Raw genomic sequence first — 24,000 nt, 5'->3', positions numbered from 1 at the left:
TTCTTCCATTATTGCCTGTTCCAGCTAAGCTAGGAATACATAGTTTTTTCATTTTATTAGACAACTCCTAGTATAATTTTTTGTTTGCTGTGCCCCTGTAGATCCTTCAGTGCAAGTTATCTATCAGCTCTTTTGTGTACGTTTGAACCTGGTTTATCTCCCGATATACAACAGGCAGGCCATCTAAATCATTGTATTGTTATTTGTTGTCTTATTCTTTTGTTTATTTGCATTTTACCTCATTACTGAAATGTATTCTTAAATGTTTCTTAAGTTCTGAAAGAGAATGAGAACCAGAGGTAGTCACTTCAGGTTGCCTGGGTTTCTGCTTGCTGTACTAATAGTACTATTTAAGTAGAGATCCCATTATTACATCCCCAGCATAACAACCTGGGAATCCCCTGTGTGTTGTGAATGGGTGTCTGCAACTTCACTACCTCCACAAAATGCTACATACTCTCAGATCAGCTTATACCTCAGACACCTGCTGAATGTACACATCTCAGAAATTTCTTTTTTACTAACAAAGCATATACTTATTTTCTGTATCTGCTGTTTTCAACTTGGCTCAACTGAAAAGGGGAACACAGCTGATAAGGTCCCCTTGACTCACTTATTGTTTTCATGGAGAAGTGTCTTGGTGAGTCTGGTTTATTAATTTTAGAACTGGCAAATTATATTACATAGGGATAGCATATATCCCTAAGAGGGTAACAGAATTTATGTTTTAAGTATTCTAAACCTCTTAATACTCATTCTAAAGCAGCCCAGACTTTACTATGCCTTTCATACTGAAGTGAAAACACAGCATGCACATTCATTCTCTTATCATAATTTGAATACAACTACATAGTGCATTATGGGAGAGTTGAGAATTAATCTGCCTTGTTTAGTGCTGTGTCCTGGACTTCTTCCACTAGTTAAGGGACAACCACTGTGGGATTCCCCTGTGCCTTTTAAAACATTTAAAGGTACTGCATTTCATAGGTGTTACATTATCTACATAGGGTTAGTATTTCTTGACCCCTCATTTAATGCTTGTGATTGAAAGTTTTCAAGATACATTTACTGCAGGAGTATTTAGTATTCTATATTTCTGTGTTCCTGTTATGTTTCAAAGAGATGTTAGTGTAACTTGTCATTTTATTTCCTTAGTTTTACAATGTTGGTATTTAATTTCACACAGACACACACACACACACACACACACACACACACACACATACTCATTTACTCACTCACTCTCGCAAGGGCGCACACCTAAAGTACACAGCTGAAATTAGTAAAAAATCAGACTGAACCCTCTTTATTCTTTCCTTATTGGGAATGGGAACAATAAATTTGAATTGTTTGTCAAAAATCATTTTTCTATACAAGCTCTGAATAACTACTCAAGCATAAAAATGAAAGTCTTTATATGTTTAAATACCTTTTTTAATATTTATCCAGTTCCCATAAAGTCAGTTATTATTTTCAAGTATCAGAACATATGCTGTTGTCCTTGTAGCCTTTTTTTAATAATACATGTGAATAGTAATAGTAAATAATTCCCCCTCACTCAGCTTTTTTCTTCTCCAGGTAAAAAAGAAATTCCAGGAGACTTAAGAGTTTCCTAAATTTCTGTACCCAGGCACCTTAGCTACCCGATTGCTGAAAATAAACTGCAGGAAGTCTGTTCCTTCTTACAGTTGCTATTTTATGGTCTAGTACCCATAAAGTTGCCAGTTACTCTCAGGTGTGATTAATCAATCAATGTTTTTTTAAGTGCTTAAACTTAAGCATTGTGCAAATTAGAATAAAAGCACAATAAAATGAATGCAAAACCCTTGTAACATAGACTAAAAATTTTGTGAATGTCACTCATAAGAATTACACTAAAATAACTACAGCTACACTAAAGCTAATGATTTAAAATGGTTACTAGCAAATTAATAAACGAATTGTTGCAAGCTAAACTAAATGGCAAAACATTTCAATGTACTTAACATAGACATATGTGCATTAATAACATCTGCTTAAATGATGGCATTTGCAGATATCATTCATGAAGTTATTAAAATTAGTGTTACTAATTTACAGATATCAATGTTGGATTCATTAAAGTAAGTGCTAATAAAAAACATACCCAAATGATTATTACTATATTAAAAGTTAGGAAACTAACGCAAGTAACAGAATTTAGAGATAATATTGATGGTTTTGGTAATATCAGTAGTAATAAAAAGATACCAAAATGAATACTACAGGATTACAAAAAGAAGCTATTGACATTTATTAAAAAATTGCAATTACTAAAATTAGAAACGTGTTATAATGCATCAAAACTGAAGATGTTTTACAGAGGTGTCACTCTTTTGCAACAAACCTACAACACTATATAGTTTGTCACACTGCAGGACTTCACAATGGAATGAACGAAGCAGTCCCTGTATCTAAGGAACAAACAGTTCCTATATCCATGGGGCTAATCAACTTCATGTCATTTGTTACCAAACCAGATTTTGGCAGCATCCTTGACCCAACTAGTTTAAAGTCAGTGAACATTCAATTATCTAAATATAATTTCAAATGAATAAATGATGTAAGCATGAAAGATTGAAGAAGACACATGCACCTGTTAATCTATGCAGACTAAAAATAAACTTAAACTACAATCAGTTGCGTTTTATAAGTGCATGCTTATCATTTTCATTTGTGTTTCCTGATTAAAAATGGTACTCGTGGAAAAGTTGTGATGAAGTGATCTAAGTTAGAAGGAGTAAAGAAATGTGAAGATTTTTGCAGCTCCACTAAAGGGAAGTACAGTCCTTATGTTTGATATGCAGGAAACTGTCGCATTTCGTTGATTAGCAGAACAAAGGTGCATTTTTATTTTCTCGCCACCAGCCTATCTTCTGATCTGTATTGACCCTTTCATTTTTTCTGGGGTGCTACGCGGCCCATTTATTCCCAAATGCTGGTAAGATCCATGCAGTCTATTTATCCTGGGACTTGTACAAGAGCCTGTATTCTCTGCCCATTCATTCCCCAGGAGGTAAGAGTCAGGAAGTGATATCTGGCTGTCATTCACTGGAGCAGACTTTCACCCTTCCCTGTGGTAGCTTGTAATAGCACAATGTCTTCTTCCTGGGTGGTGGATGTGTGCATCTGTGCATTACTAACACCCCCTATAGTCTCACTTTTTCCCATATGCTGGCGCATATACCATTATATTCCTGTGTGGGTACCTGCCAGCATATTGACCCTCTCCCCTCCACTCCCCAGGAGAAGTGAGTGGACTAGTACACTCACTGTCACTCCTCTGTGCCTGTCTTATCCTGCTTGAATGTCAGTAACACAGCATGGGGCATCTGGTCACTGTCAAGGTCTTACCCTTCCATATCCCAAAGTCAAGCTAGAATATAGGTGTAATACTGTTAATTTTGTAGGGGAGTACTCCACTAATCCTGAAACTCAAGTATGGCCATTGGTTTCTGCACCTGCCGATATTTACATCAAAGTAAGTAAAGTCAGAGAGTAAGATGTGCATGGTCCAGCTATATTCCACTGACATAAATAATTACCTGGACATGAGCCAACTCTATCGTTGCCAACACAATGGTAGCAGAACAAAGTAATGCCCTTCAAACTGGGACCAACGCCAACATTTTTCTCACCAGTTCTGTGTTTCTTCATTGTGTCTTAGAAATTGAACCTTTTGTCTTGGCTGAACAAAGCTAACAAATGGTTTAATACATTTAGCATTTAGCTTTCATACCTAAGTAATGGACACAGCTGCTGGGTAAACAGCTGGGACACTCTCTCAATCCAGCAAACAGAGTGTTTTATAGCACACAGAAATTTTCTAGAACTTAAGTCACATTTTAGTTTCCTTAATGTTTAGTGGTTAATGCTACCATGTAAAAACTGCCAGGTACTTGAGATGTACTGACCCAGCATAACTTATGGTAACTCACATTTTATTTCAGAGACCAGTTACCATAATGGTTAAGGTCTTTGCCCCCATACACAAGGTATATGATTCAATCTTGACCTCCAACCAATGCCTATTTGGAGTTTACATGTCCTCCCTGGGTCTCTGTGAGCTTGCTCCCACTTCCAAAAAACATGCTGAGTGTTTCCATCTCAAATTCACCAATGAATGGAGCTGGCTCTACATGGTGCTCTATAGGGGGAAGAGTTGTACAGACCAACCACACTGTGGTGTGCAGTATCCACAAAATAGGAGAACACGGATCACAGACTGCATGCCATGGCAGGGCTAGCCACTTGACAATGTCAAATATGGCTCTAGGTGATTCAGTCATGTTGACTAATGTCACCAAATGGGCATGGATAGTTACAGGTGATAAGTGTTTTGTGTACCCCGCCTACTCCAACCTACGCCAGAGACCCATGCTAATGGTGGGAGGGGTGTATTTGTCCCTACTGGCCAGTGTGTGCCCACTATAAAGCCCAGCAGCCCTGGGTCAATATGCTACTGGCCAGCTGGTCAGCTGGTGTCTAGTTGCTGGGCCTGGGTTACATGGGATAGTTCTGTTGAGCAAAAGCTGGACATAAAACCAATCAACCTGTTAAACATGAATTGAGAATTGATACACTTAATGTAGGTTCACTGACAGGATGGAGCTTGGAAGTGGATGACATGATGATACAGAGGAGGCTGGACATCCTTTTGTTTCCCAGAGACAAGATGGAAGGGCAGTGCATTGAAGCCATTTGGCTTGGGATCCAGAGTCTACTACTCTGGAGGAGGACAGGCTAGAAATGCCATGGTAATTGTGGTGAGAGGGAGGCTTCAGAAGGCAATGAGGGATATCATCAGAATTAGTGTCAAACTCATGCCAATCAGACTCCAGTGTAATGACAGGACAGTATTCATAATTTCAGTGTATGCCCCACAGCAGGGTTGTGATAGTGAGGAAAAGAGTGCATTCAGACAGCAGTTACAGGACCTACTAGATAAAGCAGTACAACATGAATTGATGGTGATAATGAGTGACCTGAATGCACATATCGGGACAGAACAGGATATGAGGACTGCCTTGATGCACATGGGTAGGGCAACAGGAATAAAGAAGGAGAGGCCATTATAGACTTCTGTCTGGCAACTGGCTTGATGGTAGCCAACACATGGTTCAGAAAGAGAGACAGTCACAAGATCACATACCAGAGTGGCCAACATGCAACTCAGCTAGACTTCCTCCTAGTAAAGAAAGAGCACTGAGGTAGAATCAATGACTGCAAAGTCATCCCCAGTGAAACACTCAGCCCACAGCCTAAACCACTGGTTGCCACAATCAGCTGTAAGCACTGGTCAGAGAAGGCTCTAAGGTCAACAGAGACCAGGCTGAAGACCTAGAAGTTGACTGGAGAGAAAGAACAACAGTTTAAGGAATTACTCAAGGCTGTAGCACCCCAAGAAAAAGAGGTAATGAGTGGAGTTGAAGAAGAATGCCAGCTCCTCAAAACAACATGTGTGAGGACTACAGAACAGATATGTGGCCTGGCCAGGTATGGAAATAAGATACATAAGGAAAGCTGTTGGTGGAAAGCAGAAGTCCAGGAAGTCATCAAAAGAAAGGAGCGCAGGAAAAAGTGGTAGATAGAAAAGCCCCACTAGGCTAGGAAGGAATACTGATTGGCTAACAAAGAAAAGACCCACTAGGCTAGAAAGGAATACTGGTTGGCTAACAAAGTAGCTAATAAAGGAGCTGCAATAGCATAGAATAGGGCATTGAAGGCACTCTACCAACTTATGGAAAGTGACTTAGTAGGTGGCACAAAGAAACTACATCAAAATGCAATGCAGAGTCAGAAAGATGAAGAAGATAGTCAAACACCCTTCATCAGGGATGCCAGCAACAACCTGCTCACCAGTCCACAGGACATCAAAGACAGATGGAATAAGTATTTCCAGCAGCTTCTGAATGAAGAAAACCCCACAGAAGCTGTGCTGCCTCAGAAACAGCCTATGATGGGAGAAGAAGAGGAGCCCACCCTAGAAGAAGTAAGAACAGCACTAAGGAAAATGAAGTCAGGGAAGGCAGCAGGCTCAGATGAGGTCACAGCAGATATGATAAAGATGCTGGGTGAGGTAGCAGAGAAATGTCTCCTGAGGGTACTCATAGCAGTGTGGAGAGGAGAAAGGTGTATCCCAGATGACTGGAGAATAAGCGTACTCATGCCGGTATACAAAAACAAAAGAGGACATCCACAACTGTGGGCAGTGCAGAGGCATCACATTGCATAAAAGTTCTGGAAAGGGTGATTGATAGACAGATACACAGAGCAGTAGAAAGTAAGGTGGGAAATGAGCAGTTTGGATTCAGATCCGGATGCAGCACAACTGACCCAATGTTTGCAGTAAGACACATAGTTGAGAAGGAGCTAGAGATGAGGAAAGAGTCCAACTGATTAGTCCTAGACTTGGAGAGAGCATATGACAAGGTCCCAAGAAAGCTGATTTGGGCAGTACTGCTGTGGTTCAAAGTCCCAGAAACATTGGTAGAATTAGTACAGGTTATGTACAAGGACCCAATAACTCAAGTACAAACAGTGTTCAGCCTCACAGAGGGGTTCCCAGTGGGAGTGGGTGTGCACCAGGGTTCAGCTCTGAGCCCACTGCTGTTCATACTGGGGATGGACTACATTAACAAACAGGTCAGAGGGGACAGATCAACAAAGTTGCTATACATCTCCCTATTACAGGCTGACTCTGAGCAAGAATTTCAGCAAAGGATAGGGGGATGAAATGCAAAACTGAAGGCATGTGGGATGAAACTAAGCATAGATAAGACAGTGGTAATGGTAGCAAATTGGGGAAATCAGAAGAAGATGAGAATTGAGATAGAAGGGAAGATAGTGGAACAGGTAAATAACTGCGTGTATCTGGGAGGGGTGGTTGAGGAAAAGGGAAGTCTGAATGAAGAGGTCAAAGCCAAAATCAGAGGGGCTGCAGCCAACTGGCATAGAGTCTCAGGTGTAAACTTTGACAGAAGAATGCCAAAGAAGGTGAAAAGTAAGATGTACAAGAAAGTGGTGCGATCAGTACTACTGTATGGTACTGAAACCCTGGCAGTAAAGGCAAAGCAAATGAAGAAGCTTTGGGTGATGGAAATTAAGTGCCTGAGAAGGGTGGTAGGATGCACACTGTGAGACAGATGAAGAAATGATGGCATAAGAGCAGAGGTCAAAGTAGCTCCAATTGCAGAAAAGATCAAATAGAACAGATTACAGTGGTTCAGACACATGTACAGAAAAGCAGAAGACAATCTGGTGAAGAAGATTTGGGACAGACAGGAAAAAGGTAAGAGGAAACGAGGACATCCAGCAAAGAGGTAGATGGATTGTGTGAAAAAAGACCTGTGACAGTCAGGCATGATTGTTGAAGAAGGCAAGAGAGATGGCAACAGTTAACATTATACCCTGACCCCATGTAGAAAATGGGAAAAAAGGGACTGATGATGATGATGATGGTGATGATGAGGCTGAGCATAGGTACCTATGGAAAGCTCCATCTTCAGTTTTCCATAATTACTAAATACCTCTCTCATTTCAGGATCATAGTATGTGATAAGTAGAAGAGGAATACTGTAACAGCATCATGAAGGCATTTTGAAGTATGAGTACATTAAAATTCCCCCATGACACCAACATGTAAACAGTTTTAACTCCCTGGGCCTTAATATTATGTGGTGCAAACAATGTGCTCATTAAATAAGCAGAGTACGACATCAGCCTGTATCCCCACTATGGATGTGTAAACTTGTTATCCTTCACTTGGGGTTACACTAGGGATCAGAAGGTCACAGATCTTGTTTACAAAGTAAGTATAAGACATACTCACCTGTATTATAGACAGTGCCTGTTTATTTCATTAATGTTAAGTAAGAGCATAAGTTTTGTAGTCCCCGCTACACCCATGATCATCCAACCATGCCCAAAAGGAATCATTCATTTCATCCTTGAAGGAAAACAGAAACAGAGTCCATCATGCTTGGTCAGACTTGTGCCATTGAGTTCCTGTGCACTGAAGCACAATGCCAGACTTTCCAGTAGGCAGCACTCCTACAATGAGACTTACTTAACTTCTTCTGCCTGAGATAGGTGAGCTGACCTTAACATCACGCATTCCTAGCTTGTTTCTCAAGCGCATAGACTGTTAGTCAAACCTGAGGCATCTGGGATATAGTCAGAATGCCATCCTTTATTTCACACACATGCACAAAAAGACGTACACACAGACGCGCGCACACACACACACACACACACACACACACACACACACACACACACACACACACACACACAAAACCACCCACCTACCAACTCTGTCTCTCACACACACACACACACACACACACACACACACACACACACACACACAAAAAAACCATCCACCCACCAACTCTGTCACACACATTCACACTCACGCACGCACACACACACACACACACACACACACACACACACACACACACACATACTCACATGTCTGCATGCATGCACAGACATACACACACACACACACACACACACACACACACACACACACACACACACGCACACACGCACACACACAGATACACACATGCTTATTTATTTAGAATATTATCAGGAATAAAATGTACATTAAATGCAATGAACATTACGAAAGACATTTTGTATGAAGAGGCATTCATATGTAGTCACTAGACATGTAGTCAGGAGACCACTAATGTGCCTATCCCTTGGTCTGTTTTAGTGCTATTGAACACAGTACCAGCCCTCTCAGCAGGCAGCAGTCCTAATGGGACTTCAACTGTCACCTTCAAAAACTATGCCTACAGTTTGCTCATCACGTACATGTAACCTGATGCTACCAGTTCTAAGACATAAAGGGATAGTGACCCAATGATTATGACCCAAAAGACCCAGGATCAGCTTGCAACTCAGCCCATGGAGGATTCAGTGAGGGAGGCTGGAAATAAGTAACCAATGTCAGCTTACCCATCCTGACAGGACAGAGGCAGTCTAGCTCTTTACAGTGTTTTGAGAGAGAGATGTATGTGCTTGTGTGTGTGTGTGTGTGTGTGTGTGTGTGTGTGTGTGTGTGTGTGTGTGTGTGTGTGTGTGTGTGTGTGTGTAGCATATGGGCCCAAGAGGTGTGCTTGGCTCTGCCAAGCTCATTTATGTAGCAGCTTTCATAGAGCATGTGGGGGCACATAAATATACAGAGGGAGGTGTAGCAGGCCTTTGCAGCTGCAACTATGCACAGCAGCCCTGGTGAGTGGGGTATGTATTGCAAGTGTCTTTCACTGTAGTGATGGGGAATTAATGAGTATGTCACAGCAGGGTTTGAATGCTGCAGGCAGAGGTCAGAAAAAAGAATATAAAAAGTAAAATCTAATATCATTACTGTCTCAGCATCAGAAATAAGAGTGATGGCATAAGCTTATAGTACTGTCCTGCAAAACACTATACTAAGCATTTAGTGTAAAATCTTAGGAAACAAAATATGAAAGGAAAAGGAACATCTCTGTCATTCACAAGAAATACTACTAATGAAAAGAAATGCATTTCATTATGGGTAAACATTCAAGTTCTCCATTAAAAATAGAAATGTTTAAAATATGAAGCAACTGACGGTTCTAGCCACTCCAAATAGCAGTCCTATCACTGAAAAAAGTTAACAGAAAACAGCCAGTCTAAAAATGTTGCAAGGAAAATATCTGCCTAAATAAGTTAAATAGATTATATACTACTGTACGCCCTAAGTATTTCACTTCTGACTCAACAGAACTACATATGCTCACATCAGTTTTCTTTACCTAATCTCATCAGCTCAGGTATGCAGGAGGCAAGAGCCTACCCCACCAAGCAAGAGGTATAAGTAGGTATAAGGAAGCAGCCAACTCAAGATGGGACACTGATTAACCGTGGGAAGCAGGTGCTCATGCACCTATACTCAGATTTATATCTAGGGAGAAATGAGTGTTACCTATCATCCTAACACTATCTGTTTAGAAGGCAGGCTAAAACCAAAGACCTTTCTAGAAACCTGTGCAAACATGGGAACAACATACAATCTATACAAGAAGACATCCTGCAGCATTCCAAAAAAGTGCATACAAATTTAGAATGCTCATCTTTGTGATCAATTATTAGGGTCAGGAAAATGATAACCAAAACTTCAATAATAATTGCATTCATTAATTAGACCTTTTTCACATCCATGCAATTTTCATATGTAGCAGGTGCTCTGTTTGAAACTGATAAAGGACTTTTCATATAAAAGCAAAAGTGTGCTAGCAATAGTAGACATAGAATGTGCACAAGTATTTTACATGTTGCAGAGCACAAAGCACTGAGACAAATTTTTATTTTGAAAACCTATTATCCTCAGTTTAAAACAGAACGTTTCACAACAGAATAACAGCATTTTAAATAATGAAAAATGCACAGCTATTACAACAATACTTCCCTTGGGGTGAGTTTTACGTTGTGCTTCTATAACAAATGTTGAACACAAAAAGGTATTTGTCCAAACTAAATATATTTTGATTTTAAAATCAATTCCATAATTGTTATAAAGAATTCTATTTCAGACTGAGGGCAATCAGTTTTGGAGTTTATTGGATTAGGAAAAATCACAAAGTTATATGTTTTGTCAAAATACAAATAATCAACGCATGGAGAGAAAGTTCAAGTTTAAGCACAATTTAAAAGTAATGTTTCTTTTTTAGATGTGAGGATATGTATATAGAATAAGTTTTTGGTTACTTGCACCTTTGTAAAATGTGGCTTGCAATTAATTGCTACATTGTTCATTACTGTTATCCTGGGCATATAAGACTCTTGAGAGATATATGAACCTTTTCAGCACCTTAGCTGTTTAAATGTAGGGAAACTAAATTATATATCACAAAGTAAGGAATTAATAAATATGTTTTTTTTAAATAAGGTATGATGAAAATAACTAATTATACCGTGAGGTCCAGCAACATGACAAACATATTTTATAGGAAGTAATTCTCATAGGTTGTCTAATTACACTGTTATATGGCTCCCTAACAACACTGCAAAGCATTTAATTGCACATTTCTGTATTTGCAGAAGTAGATGTCAGCCTTGTCAGGTGCAGTATAGAATATTTTTATTTGTATTTTTTAAGGTATTTTAGACAGCAGTGGGGTGCTTTAAAGAAGGACTCCCATTATGTCTAAAATAGTACCTGACTGGTTTATTAATCTATACTAAAAATGCATTGTTTCATTAACTGTCAGATTTAAAGGTTCTGTATTAAATCAACCAATGAAGGTATATTTTTAGGACCCCAGGTGCTCAAAGACCATTATACTGAAGCCAGGAATTCAGGCATCTTTTAGTTTGCATGCTCTCCTGTTTGTGCTTGAACCTGACTACATGTTTGGGTGAGATGCAGTTGCTGTGCACACAGAGTACAGCTGCCATACCAAGCCCAAAGAAAACAGCTGGGTTTGAGCAAGGTAAGGGCAGCAGATGCGTTGAGTAATTGGGATGGGGAGGGGGTGAGAGTGCAGGTTAGGTTTTCAGGCAGAGATTCAGAGGGGAGGATTTAGATTTAGGTAGTGGGAGTTTTAGGGTTGTGGAACAGAAGAGGAGTTTAGGGTTGGGTAGCTGGAGGGGAATTTTAGGTTATTTTGAATGGATGGGGGGTTTAGAGCTAGGGAGAGGGAGTAGCACTTTAGGTTTAGGGAGCAATCAGGGTTTTAGGTTTAGGGAGGTAGGAGAGAAGTTTAGGGCAGACTGTGAGACTGCAGTGCTGTCATTAGGGTTAGGTGTCAGATGGGAGTTTTAAAGTCAGAGTTCAGTCTCTGGCAGGGCTATGTAGTTCAGTAGGGCTGGGTGACAGGAGGACCTGGCAATTAATTAGGATGAACTAGTGGGAGTTAGGGTACTTGCCATTTAGGGCAACTGGCAGCAAGCAAGTGTGTCAATAGCTACTAGCACAAGCAGCCAACCAGCATTTTTATGTAGAAAATGCACCTGATGCTGTTAATTCTTTTGTGCAGAAGCAGTACCAAATATAATACTGGGAAGCTCTGCAAATTTCAGGACAAAATGCATAAATTACATTACAATGTGCATTTTAACTCTGGCTAAGCAGATAAAATATACAGCGCCTTTAAAAAGAGATTACAGAATATCTGGTATATTTGCAACAGGAAATCTAAAAGCCCTTTGGCATTGCTTTTTGTCAAATAGTGAAGGCTACCATGTATTGAAAGTTCAAGCCCTTCAGGCAGTAGCGAAACCGATGACAGGAAAGCACTAGGTTCTTCTACCAATGAAGTCTGAATCAGGCACACATGACAAAGTAGAAGCGCCATGATGTGGTCTGAACAGCCAATTAATTCTGGTTGTGTGCCTGCATTGTAATGACCTTTTGATTATTTCATCTGATTAACTTGTTTATATCACTAGCTGAATATCTATAAAAAGCTGGCTCGGTTTGTAGTGTGTTTAATTGTGAATATAATTAATTGTCTTGTACCCATACCATTAAACAGCTAAATAAACAATTTTATTCTTCACTTTAGAGTAGCTACATTTTTTATTTTTGTAAATTCAGAAACTTAATCCTAAGTTTGAAACATACAAGCACAAGTGCAGACATTTAAAAGAGTTCAAAACACATGGCAGATACTTGATCTTTTTCCCCACTGTACACAACACTCTGTTTAAGAAGTTCAATGAAACAAGACTGCTAGTTCACTAACTTTTTTAGAGTCACAAGCAAACAAAGTATCTGAGTTCAAAGCCAAACTTGAGTGAAGTGCAAAATGCATTCAGAGCTCCCCACTACCCCCTTCATAATACTGACAATCATCATCATCAAACCCATGTTTCCGTTTTCTACATGGAATCATGGTGTTGTCTCAACTGTAGCCATCTATCTTTCTATTCAATGACACCCTCCTACTTCCTTCGACATTCATGCCTCACTGTCACAAGTCTTCTCTCACACAAGCCATCAACTTCTTTGCTGGATGCCCTAATTTTTTTTTCTTGCCTTCTTCTTGTCTTTCCTTCTTCACCATATTGTCTTCTGCTTTTCTGACATGTGCCCAAACTACTGTAACCTGTTCTCTTTGATCTTATGGACAACTGGAGCTACTCTGGCCACTGCTCTGATGTTATTATTTTTGTCTATTCCACAGTGTGCATCCTGTCACACATCTCAGGCACTTTATCTCCATCACATCTAATTTCCTCAACTGCTCTGTCTTTACTGCCTAAGTTTCTGTACCATACAGTAGTACTGGTCTCACCAGTGTTTTGTACAACTTACTTTTCAGCTTCTTTGGCATTCTTCTGTCATTGTGAAAGCTGGCTGTAGCCTCTCTAATTCTAGTTATGACCTCCTCATTCAGACTTTCCCATCTCCTCAACCACCCAATCCAAATAATTGAAAGTTGTTAATCAGTTCTACTATTTTTCTCTTTTATATCAGTTCTCTGCTTTTTCTGATTTCTCCCATATGCTGCCGTTACTACCATCTTACCTGTATTCAGTTTCATCCCATGTGCCTTCAGATTTGCATTCCATTCCCCTATTCTTTGCTGAAGTTCTTGCTCAGAATCTGTTTGTTGATCTGTCCCCTCCAACCTGTTAGCAAATGTAGATCACCAGTATGAACAGCTGTGGGCCCCCACTACCACTAGGAACCCCTCTTGAGTCATTGGGTCTTTCTACATAGCCTGCACTATTTCTACCACTATTTCTGTGAATCAGAACTATGGCAGGACTGTCCAAATCAGCCTTTCTTGGAACTTTGTCATATGCTGTCTCCAAGCTTTGGAATGCTCATTGAGATTTTTTCTCATCTCTAGCTTCTTCTCAACTGTCTATCTCACTACAGACATCAGGTCAGTTGTGCTGCACCTGATCTGAATCTGTACTGCCCATCTCCTATCTTTCTTTCTACTGCTTTTCATATTTATTTATGAAACATCCTCCTCAGCAGTGTGTTCATGTAGTGTGAGAGGAGTCTAATGTCTGTATATTGCTCACAGCTGTGAATGTCCTCTTTGCTGTTGTACACTGGCACTAGTATGTTTATTCTCCAGTTCATATCACAATGAGTACCCTCAGGAGCCATTTCTCCCCTACCTCCCCCAACATCTTGATCATATTTATGGAGATCTCATATGACCCTAATGCTTTCCCTGACTTAATCTTTTTACTTCTTCTAGAGTAGGCTCCCCCTCTTCTTTCATCATAGGCTGTATCTGGGCAATTCAGCTTCTGTGGGGTTTTCTGCATTTAGAAGCTGCTGAAAGTATTCCTTCCATCAGCCTTTGAAGTCCTGTGGACTGGTGGGCAGCTTGCTCCTGGCATCCGTTATCTTTCTGACTTTGCCTTGCAGCCTGATGAGTTTCCATATACTAGGTCACTATCCAGAAGTTATAGATTGCCTCTGATGCCTTGTTCTTTTTTATTGCAACTCTTCACTTAGATTGTTGCTTAGATTAGCCAACTAGTATTCCTAGCCTGGTCTGTCTTTTCTATCTGCACTTCTTTCTTTTGATGACTTCCTGAACTTCTGCATTCCACCACCAGTTTTCCTTATGTACCTTATTTCAGTACCTGGCTTGGCCACATGTCTGTGCTGTAGTCCTCACACAAGCTGTTTTGAGGTGCTGTCATTCTTCTTCAGCTCCACCTATTTCCTTTTTTTCTTTCTCTGACCACTGTTTGTAGCTGATTGTACTGACCAGGGGTTTATTCTGTGGGCCAACTGTTTCATTTGAACAACTTCGCAATCACTGATTCTATCCCAGTGCTTTTTTCTTACCTACCAGAGCTGCATGTTGGCCACTTTTGTATATGATCTTCTGATTCTTTCTCTTGCTGAACCATGTGTTGGCAGCCACCATCAAGCTATTTTCCAGAATGGCCTCTCCTTCTTTATTCCTGTTGCTCACCCATGTGGACCCAGAAAGTCCTCATATCCAGTTCTGTCTGGACGATATGTACATACAGGTCACCCATTATAAACACCAATTCATGGTGTCCTGCTTCATCAAGTAGTACCTGCAACTGCTGCACTCTTTTCCTTACTATCACTGTGGGGAACAGGCTGAGACTATGAATGCAGCCCTATCATTAGGCTGAAGTCTGATTGCCATGAGTCTGTCACTAATTCTGATGATATCCCATACTGTCTTCTGATCCCTCTTCCTCACCACAATTCCCACACCATTTCTACTTTGCCCTCCTCCTGTGTAGTATACTCTGGACTACTGCACTGCCCTTCTATCTTGTCTCCTGGATACATAGGATGCCCAGCATTCTTCTTACCATCATGTCACCCATTTCCACGGTGCATCCTCTGAGTGAACCTACACTAAGCGTAGTAATTCTTAGTTCATGTTTGGCAGATTGGTTTTACATCCAGCTTTCACTCAACAGAGCTATTCCAGGTAGCCCAAGCTGGGAAACTGGGCAGTATCAGCCAGCCAGTAGCTTATTGATCCAGGGCTTTATGGTAGGCACACACTGGCCAAAAGGGACACATACACCCCTCCTACCATTAGCATAGGTTCCTGGCATAGGTCAGAGTAGGCTGGGTCCTCATCTCACTTATCAGTGGCAAACAGCCATGCCCATTTTGGTGACATTAGTCAGCAAGGCCAAAATCACCTAGACCCATTCATGTCCTCTATTTTGAGGATACTGCATGGCACAGTTGATGCCCAATGCAGTCAGTCTATTCAGCTCTTCCTCCTTATAGGCAGCATATAGCATCTGTATTGCTGCCTACAACTCCAATCTTGAGTGAGTTTGAGGGAGGGGATCAGGATGTTTTTGGGAAGAAAGGAACCACCCCAGATACACAGGAAGAACATGAAAACTCATTACAGGCATTGGATAGAAGTTAGGCTCAAACCTTGTACTTTGTACATTGTAGACAAAGACCTTAAGCATTATGCCAACTAGGCTTTTAAAACTTTTACAATTCTTCAAACACTTACTTTTACAAACATGTTTGGGCATATTGACAACTCATGTGTTATGACAAGCTACATATCGGCTCAGCTTAATATTTATTTAGCACCTTGTTGATTTAATAGTTCCCTTGTCCTATTAGACTGAATTTATGTGCCTCACTTATAGGGATTTTTTCACAGTACAGTGACCTTACTTGACTTGCTCAGGGCCACATACTATGATGGTGGCAACTAGAGAATTGTAGTGCAGGTCATCAGTCTAGAAGTCTATCACATTAGACATTGCTCTTCACTGCCTTTAGAATCCATGGCTTCCACTTACAAACTCAAAATCCTTAACTGCTTTATAATATGCACTGAATGTTTTCTGAGCAGCAGGATTATAAAATTTAAGACTTCCCACTCACATGCTTTCAGTCCTTAAACAATTAAACTTCCTTGTGCTCTCAAGTTGCACCTTATAAGAAGCCTCTGGTCACAGGAATATCGCCTCAAAACATGTAAAGTATTGAATGATTTTAATAATGTTATTTTAAATCTCCAATACATGTCAGTATATTGCAAATAGGTTCCTAATTTGTTTTCTTTGCTATTTTTCATATTTTAATCCCTCTACTGAGCACTTCTTCATATGCTAATGTATATCATTTTTCTCCAGGGTCTGATTTGTAAAATTAAGGCTACTTCAGGTTTTTGTGACCTATTTATCACTGATCTCATAAATACATACATTTGCTAAATTCAAGCTGCAAAATATATAACACTTCATAACATTATATAATCACACTGTAACAGACCAGAGAATGGCCAGAATTCAAAAACACATAACACACTGCACAATCCTCCTTTTGTAGGGTTACTCAGTGCAATATGAGGGAGAAATTCAGTGACAATTGTAGCTGTAGGCTCCAGCATGGAACACTACAGGGATTTTCACTGGAGAAAGACACATGCAAATGCTGCAGTCCAGGGGTGAGCTAATGCAAATCAGTCATGTGTGTCTTCCCAGACCCTTTCACCAGGATCAGAACAGTGCAGTAGAGCAACTCAAAGACAAGCTCTACCACATCACCTGGGGAGTAAAGCAATAGAAATATGCACTGCCTTTTGACAGTGCACACTCATCGATATCTATTGCAGGAGCAAGCTGTTATCATCGCAGCAAGGAAGTACTATAAAGCCATACACGTGGAGGTGGGGAGGCATGCATATATATGTGTGTGTGTGTGTGTGTGTGTGTGTGTGTGTGTGTGTGTGTGTGTGTGTGTGTGTGTGTGTGTGTGTGTGTGTGTATGTAGTGGCATTCCTGGAGTTGTCTTGGTGTGTTTGCGTGAGTGTGGATGTTACTTTTTGTAAATATGTGTGTATGTGCACATGTGTGCCTATGTGTGCTTGTACGTGTTTGCAGGAGCTGTACAACAGCACTGCATGGATTGGTTGCAGGAACACTAGCCCAGTTACTTGTAACCACACCGTATTCAATCCAGGGACATGCTAATGAGCCCTTAATGCACTTTTGCTTCATGCAGTTCTGATATATCTATGAATCACTTTTTACTGTTGTAGCCATAATAGATTTTACCAGAAAAGTCCTAATATTCCTGTGGCAATAATTCCTCTGAATCCCCTCCACCACCCCACCACCCCCACCCAGTATGTTATACTACATTTATCTGTTGTGTTGTAAAGACTCATAGTACAAAAAGTGAATGTAAGTTATAAGCGTCTTTCTTTTGGCTTTACTTTTACAAACATGTTTTGATTTCTAAAGTGAAAACATACATTATCCACAGCAAATGCATAATTAAGTTCACAAAGTTAACTAAATATTTATTTAACATGTATAGAGTCTATACCTAATTAAATGCACTATTTTAAATTAACTAAGCATTCGGAAGAAGGCTAAAATGCTAATTTACAGGATTTAGCCTATTCTGTGACATAAACCTCACTGTTGGTTGTTTCACTGATTCTACTTCAGCTCCAGGAACATCTGTCAATGGCAGTACTTACGATACTACAATGCATCCCACCTGATTATTCTGAGAACATATTATTGTTATGCTATGGGCTGGGGTTTGTAGAGATGTAGGAAATTGTGCAGAACAAATTATCAGGCAGTGACCATATGCAGAGTTAGCTCAGTCACTCAGGAATCAAAATAGTGCGATGTGCAATGCATGCCGACGTCTGCATAATGACATGAGAATAAATAATGAACTCCAGTCAAATAAAAGACAGAGTACACATAAAAAATGTGTGTTCTGATTCCAAAATACGCACCAAGGGTATACTGCCCTATGGCACATACCCTTTTTGAACCCTGAAATTTCTGGTGCACATTACAGGATCAGTGCTATAAATAGCAGCAGGTCATAGCACACCAGCATGTGTTAGTAGCAACCATCAAAGCCAATGCATGCAATGTTGTATGTCACAATCATCACCTCCAGCAGACGAGGTACAGACAGCATCTGGTATACCACCAGCTTATAGACAAAAGACTGCGGACCATTCCTGTGTGGACAGGGCTACTGTAATGGACCTGGTCAAACTGGGCTGTCTATGAGTGCAATCATGAGAGAAGAATAGCGTGCCAGTTCCAGTGAACAGTAAAATAGATGTATCTTTAACCATCTTAACTACAGAAATCTTCCAGTAACCTACAGGAACACATTAGAGATACCACAGGCCTCTACCTTACAAATCCTAAATCAACTTCTCAGCAGTACATTACAGCTTGTGGAGGAACACATCTGGTTTCCCAGGAGAAAAGAGAGAAGAACCAGCACAGTGTGGGATTTTTACAACATATGCAATTTCACTAAGATAACAGGAGCTATAGATTGGATATATGTTTCCATCAAGGAACCATCTGGTTCTAAGGGACCTTCAGCAGGAAGGGCTTTCAATCCCTGAACTGGTAGGTAATTTACACTGTCCAAGTTGTCAAGACATTATTTATAATGTGAGTGTCTACCACCAAGGCAAGTCACACAATTCATCCATTTGGCACATGTCCAACTATACTAAAAGTTTGTGCAAGAGAATTTAACATAGATTCATCTGGATGTATTGTTGCACATACATGCTAGATAGACAAGGGAGCTATGCAAAAAAAGTTACCACACAAGTAAGAAGCAGGCCAAATGTAGTATGCTGTTTGCTATGTGTGCAGGGGATGCTGGATATCCCCTAGAGTCCTTGTTGATAACCTCTATAAACAACCTCCAGACCATGCATAAAATGGCCTATAACAGAGCCAATATGGCAAAATGAAATATAGTGAAGCATGTATTGTCACTCCTGAAAAAATGTTCCAGTTGTCTAGAAACCTCAAGAGGGTCACTGAAATATATTTCAGACATCTGCAGCAGATTTTTATTGTACCTGCCATGTCACACAATATGGCCTTATGTAATCAACTGAAGCAGACAAGATGGCATTTATGATGATTCTCATGAAGGCGCACATGGATCCAACATTTGCTACTAATGATCTCAGCAACAGTATTTGCTCCAGACCACTATTGCTCCATGCCACTATACTCCATGTCACTGTTTGCACCATGCCACTATATTCCATGACACTGTTTACTCAATGCTCCTATACTCCATGTTACTGTTTGCTCAATGTCCCTATGCTCCATGTCACTGTTTGCTCAATGCCACTACATTCCATGTCACTGTACTGGTGACTCACATCATTTCACAAGCTGTGGAGCACACACTCTCTATCTCCACAGTGCTGTAGGTAGCAGCTGTTTGTGCATGGATCACTAATCTGAACATCCTCTGTTAATTCTGAGTGCCACAGCCATCTCAGGAACAGACCTGGAGGCATGATAGTTCCATTATCACCCTCAGCTCTCTTCTGTGGTAAACACATACACCTCATAGACGGTGCCCATATCAGATGCTCTGAGCCCTGGGACCACAGTTGGAGCCCATAAGCGACTCTCAGGTATAGGATGTCTGTCATGCACTGGTGTGTCTGTGTGCTGAGCTTACAGCCTACAGGGCCAACTGTAATGGTAAATGTCTGTGAGCCCTCCCCCTGTATCACTGCAGTGACTGCCACTGTGTCTGTGGAATGTAACACCAGCATGCTGCCATCATGATCATCCACAGGTGCTCTTCTGACATCAGACCTAAGTTGCCCAGTTGGGCCAGACCCTCCACCAGTGGAACTTGTGAAAACATGAACACATATAATACAACTGTCATCACACACAAAATCAGGTTTTCAACAAATCAGCTAGTAAGGAGACATGGGGAGTTGGTAATAACACAGAATGTTTGTTTATTTTATCATTGATAAGAGCTAATCGTGCAGATCTTTTAAGCAGAGACGCAGATGGCTATTCTTGTGTCTGGTGCCATCCCTTATCTGACACTCTTCCCAACATTAAGTAAAAAAAAAGGAGGCTGCTACAGTTATGCCACATGCAGAGCACTACAGTACTTCATTTATAGGTTCATAGGTACCGCGTAACGAGCACTACAGAGCTTCATTTATAGGTGCATAGGTACTATGTGCAGAGCACTACAGTGCTTCATTTATAAGTTAATAGGTACCACGTGCAGAGCACTACAGTGCTTCATTTATAGGTTCGTAGGTACTATGTGCAGAGCACTACAGTGCTTCATTTATAGGTTCATAGGTACCACGTAACGAGCACTACAGAGCTTCATTTATAGGTTCATAGGTACTATGTGCAGAGCACTACAGTGCTTCATTTATAAGTTAATAGGTACCATGTGCAGAGCACTACAGTGCTTCATTTATAGGTTCATAGGTACTATGTGCAGAGCACTACAGTGCTTCATTTATAGGTTCATAGGTACCACGTGCAGAGCACTACAGTGCTTCATTTATAGGTTCATAGGTACCATGTGCAGGACACTACAGTGCTTCATTTATAGGTTCATAGGTACCACATGCAGGACACTACAGCGCTTCATTTATAGGTTCATAGGTACCACGTGCAGAGCACTACAGTGCTTCATTTATAGGTTCATAGGTACCATGTGCAGGGCACTACAGTGCTTCATTTATAGGTTCATAGGTACCACGTGCAGAGCACTATATTGCTTCATTTATATGTTCATAGGTAAGTACAGGTCTAGCTGCCCCTGCTGGCAATTTTTAAGCTTCGCCAATTTCCCTTCATGTGCTCGAATTAACCTATGCAATTTGGTTAGAGATTGCCCTTACCCATCCTATGATCAATAATTATATATTACCCCTAATGAGAATAACTGAGATCATATCATATATAATTTGAGAGGACATTAATAGTGCAGGGGGTAGTCCTGGGGTAAATTTTCTGTTTCACATCCATAGGTCCAAGGTGTGCTTGAATACAAACTGGGATGAACTTTGTTTTATGTGGATGGGGAGTCTGTTCCACAGCAGCGGTATCCTCTGCAAAATATACCTGTCCCTCCAAACCATTCTGCTGATGTTGCAGCAGAGATTTAGATCCTTAGACTGAGTATTTCTGCTGCCATTTGACTTGCTGATGTGGAGTAAATCCATCAATTTTGGCTCAGAGGATGCCTTGTATCCCAGACACACATCACCTCTTATCAGTCTGTAGGATATCCAATATATTGACAGGGCTTTGAGTCAGTCCATGTAGGGCATGATTTCTGGTCACAAATGCAATATGTAATGCACTGAAGACCAAGCAGGATCTAACTATCAGGTCCTATAACACTCTGATCTTTTGGGTAGCTGCCCCCTTCATCCTACTGAAGCTATGCCTCAGCTTTTAAGCTATGGCTTGGACTGAAAGGGCAGTTGAAAACAAAGTCACCAGAAGAGAGAAATTCCCCTGAGCTGTACAGTGATTATAATTAAGTAAAGAGTGGAGATGGTAACAATCCCTGTATAAGTGTGTGGCAGAATTCTCTCCCTTATAAAACAATGGCTTTGAATTAGTTCAAGCAGAATCTGGAGTAACATAATTCAGGGCAATATTATAGAAATATTATTTATTTTCTTATGGCATTAAGATGTTTAAATTCTTTTTGGTTTATCCCAAGGAAGAAAAATTGTTAGCCAACATATGGTCCATTCATTCATTTATTCATTCACCAATATCCACTTTATCTAGTTCACTGCCATAAGGAAGCTGGAAACTAGTCTGGCAATCATTGAACATAAGGCAGAAAAAATAATTCTGGTTGGGAAGACAGTCTGTTGCAGTGAATTTATGTTATGAATAGAAAACAACTATATAAACTGAAAACTACCAGCAGGATGTACATTTTCTCAAAGTGAGACTGCCTTCAGTTATCCCAACATTTTGAACATCTGCTAGGAGATGTAGACAAACTACATTACTTTTGGTCAGTATGTATTATTTGCAGCTGCCAATAGAAGTTTAAAATATAAGGGTAGAACCTTTAAGCTGTGCAGGCTGCAACTGTCCAGCTGAACCTAGCTGCTTTTGTCAATAAAGTGTTCATCTAACAAAAGCAAAGAGAGAATGTCTTTATAATAGTAGCCCAGAAGGCTGAAAGCAGGTTAGTGTAATGCTTATTTTTGTTGCATAGCAACCTGTCCAGTCAAACGCTATTAAGGCCAGCAGTTCATCCTGTCTGTGCAGACTAAATAAAAAGTATATATGTAAAGACTGGTATAGACTTCTCATCCATGGAGAAGTAAGGCAGGCCTTATACAAGAATCAGTGTGCAATATGGGAAGCTCTGTGTTAAAGGTGATTGCTTTCGTTTTTTCTGCATAGTAACATTATGTTAGCCAACAACACAAGTAACTAAAATTAAGTGTATGCATTTAAAGGACAGCACCAAAAAAGTAGAAATTTTGCATAAATATAGACAGTAATGATGAAGTTGTTGACTAGGAAGGGAGTTAAGACCATGTCTTGTGGAACACCTGAGAGTATGAGAGCTTTAGAATAGAGATTTGGGCTGCATTGTATATTAAATTATTGGGCATCTCTGGCTGTCTGACATAGAAAAAACTGTGCAGAAATATTGTCTACATTTAAGGAATAGCTTGCTAGTGATTTGTCTAATTTAAATGGAAGTTTGATTAATGTTAAGGGGAGAAACTTATTTGGTCTGATGGGAGCTGCCATACTGATGCAACAACGTGACTTTCCTTTTCAGTCTGCACTTGTCTCAAAGTGCACTTTGTAGCAATATAATATTATGGTGTATGAAGTCAGTAATAGGGAGTGCCACTAATAAGGAATACATTTGCTACCGAGTTTGTACTGTTTCACACTTTTGTGTTCTTCTGAGGTAAGGTATGCCTCTCAAATATGAAGGGGTAGGAAGGGGTTGCTCACTGGAAAACAACACAATATTTTGAGCTTTACTGAAATGTATTTTCATTTATTTAATTTTGCCGTATTGTCACTTGCAAAAATGTACTTTGGCAAGTTGATAAATCCAATGTAGCAAGGCTGAGACAACATAATTTTAGGTGTTTTATCTCAGCATTTGTTTACAATGGTAGCTGTGTGAATCATTGGCTTCCTATATTGTCACTTGAAACATTTTCAGTTTTTCTTTTTCACTGATTCACTGTGATTTTTGTTAAATACATTTCTAAAATGTCTTTCATGGTACGTATGTCTTCTTCTAGAAAATGCAGCTTAATTACAGTTTTTCATTCTGCATCTTCACTACATTTCATAGAATCTTCTCTCAGCATCCTTAACACTGCATTGCGAATATGTGAATTCTTTCATTACTTTGACCAGCCTGTAACACTCCCCTCCAGGGAGGGGAGCCACCTTCCGCGCGGCCTTCCCAGCCGACCTGGAGCCGGTCGCGGCGTACCGCCTCGGAGGAAGTGCGCCCGACGGCAGCCGGCACACCCAGAGGGGGAGGGGGATCCACCTCACCCAGCGCGGCCACCAGGTTGAATCCTCCGGGCGGACCGCGCGGACCCCACCCGTTTACCTCTGAATGGTTTCACGCCCTCTTGAACTCTCTCTTCAAAGTTCTTTTCAACTTTCCCTTATGGTACTTGTCCGCTATCG

At 40.4% G+C, this 24,000-nt stretch overlaps 1 protein-coding gene across 4 annotated transcripts in view; it reads left to right on the top strand.

The window, feature by feature from the left end:
* Positions 1–24,000, top strand: part of MYOCD (myocardin) — a 191,388-nt gene that overhangs the window by 7,220 nt on the left and 160,168 nt on the right. The window lies entirely within an intron of this gene.

This window comes from Protopterus annectens, chromosome 4.part0 (genome assembly GCF_019279795.1).
Source record: "Protopterus annectens isolate FY-2018-M chromosome 4.part0, PAN1.0, whole genome shotgun sequence".
Lineage (NCBI taxonomy): Eukaryota > Metazoa > Chordata > Ceratodontiformes > Protopteridae > Protopterus > Protopterus annectens.
This window is presented reverse-complemented; position numbering and strand designations above follow the sequence as displayed.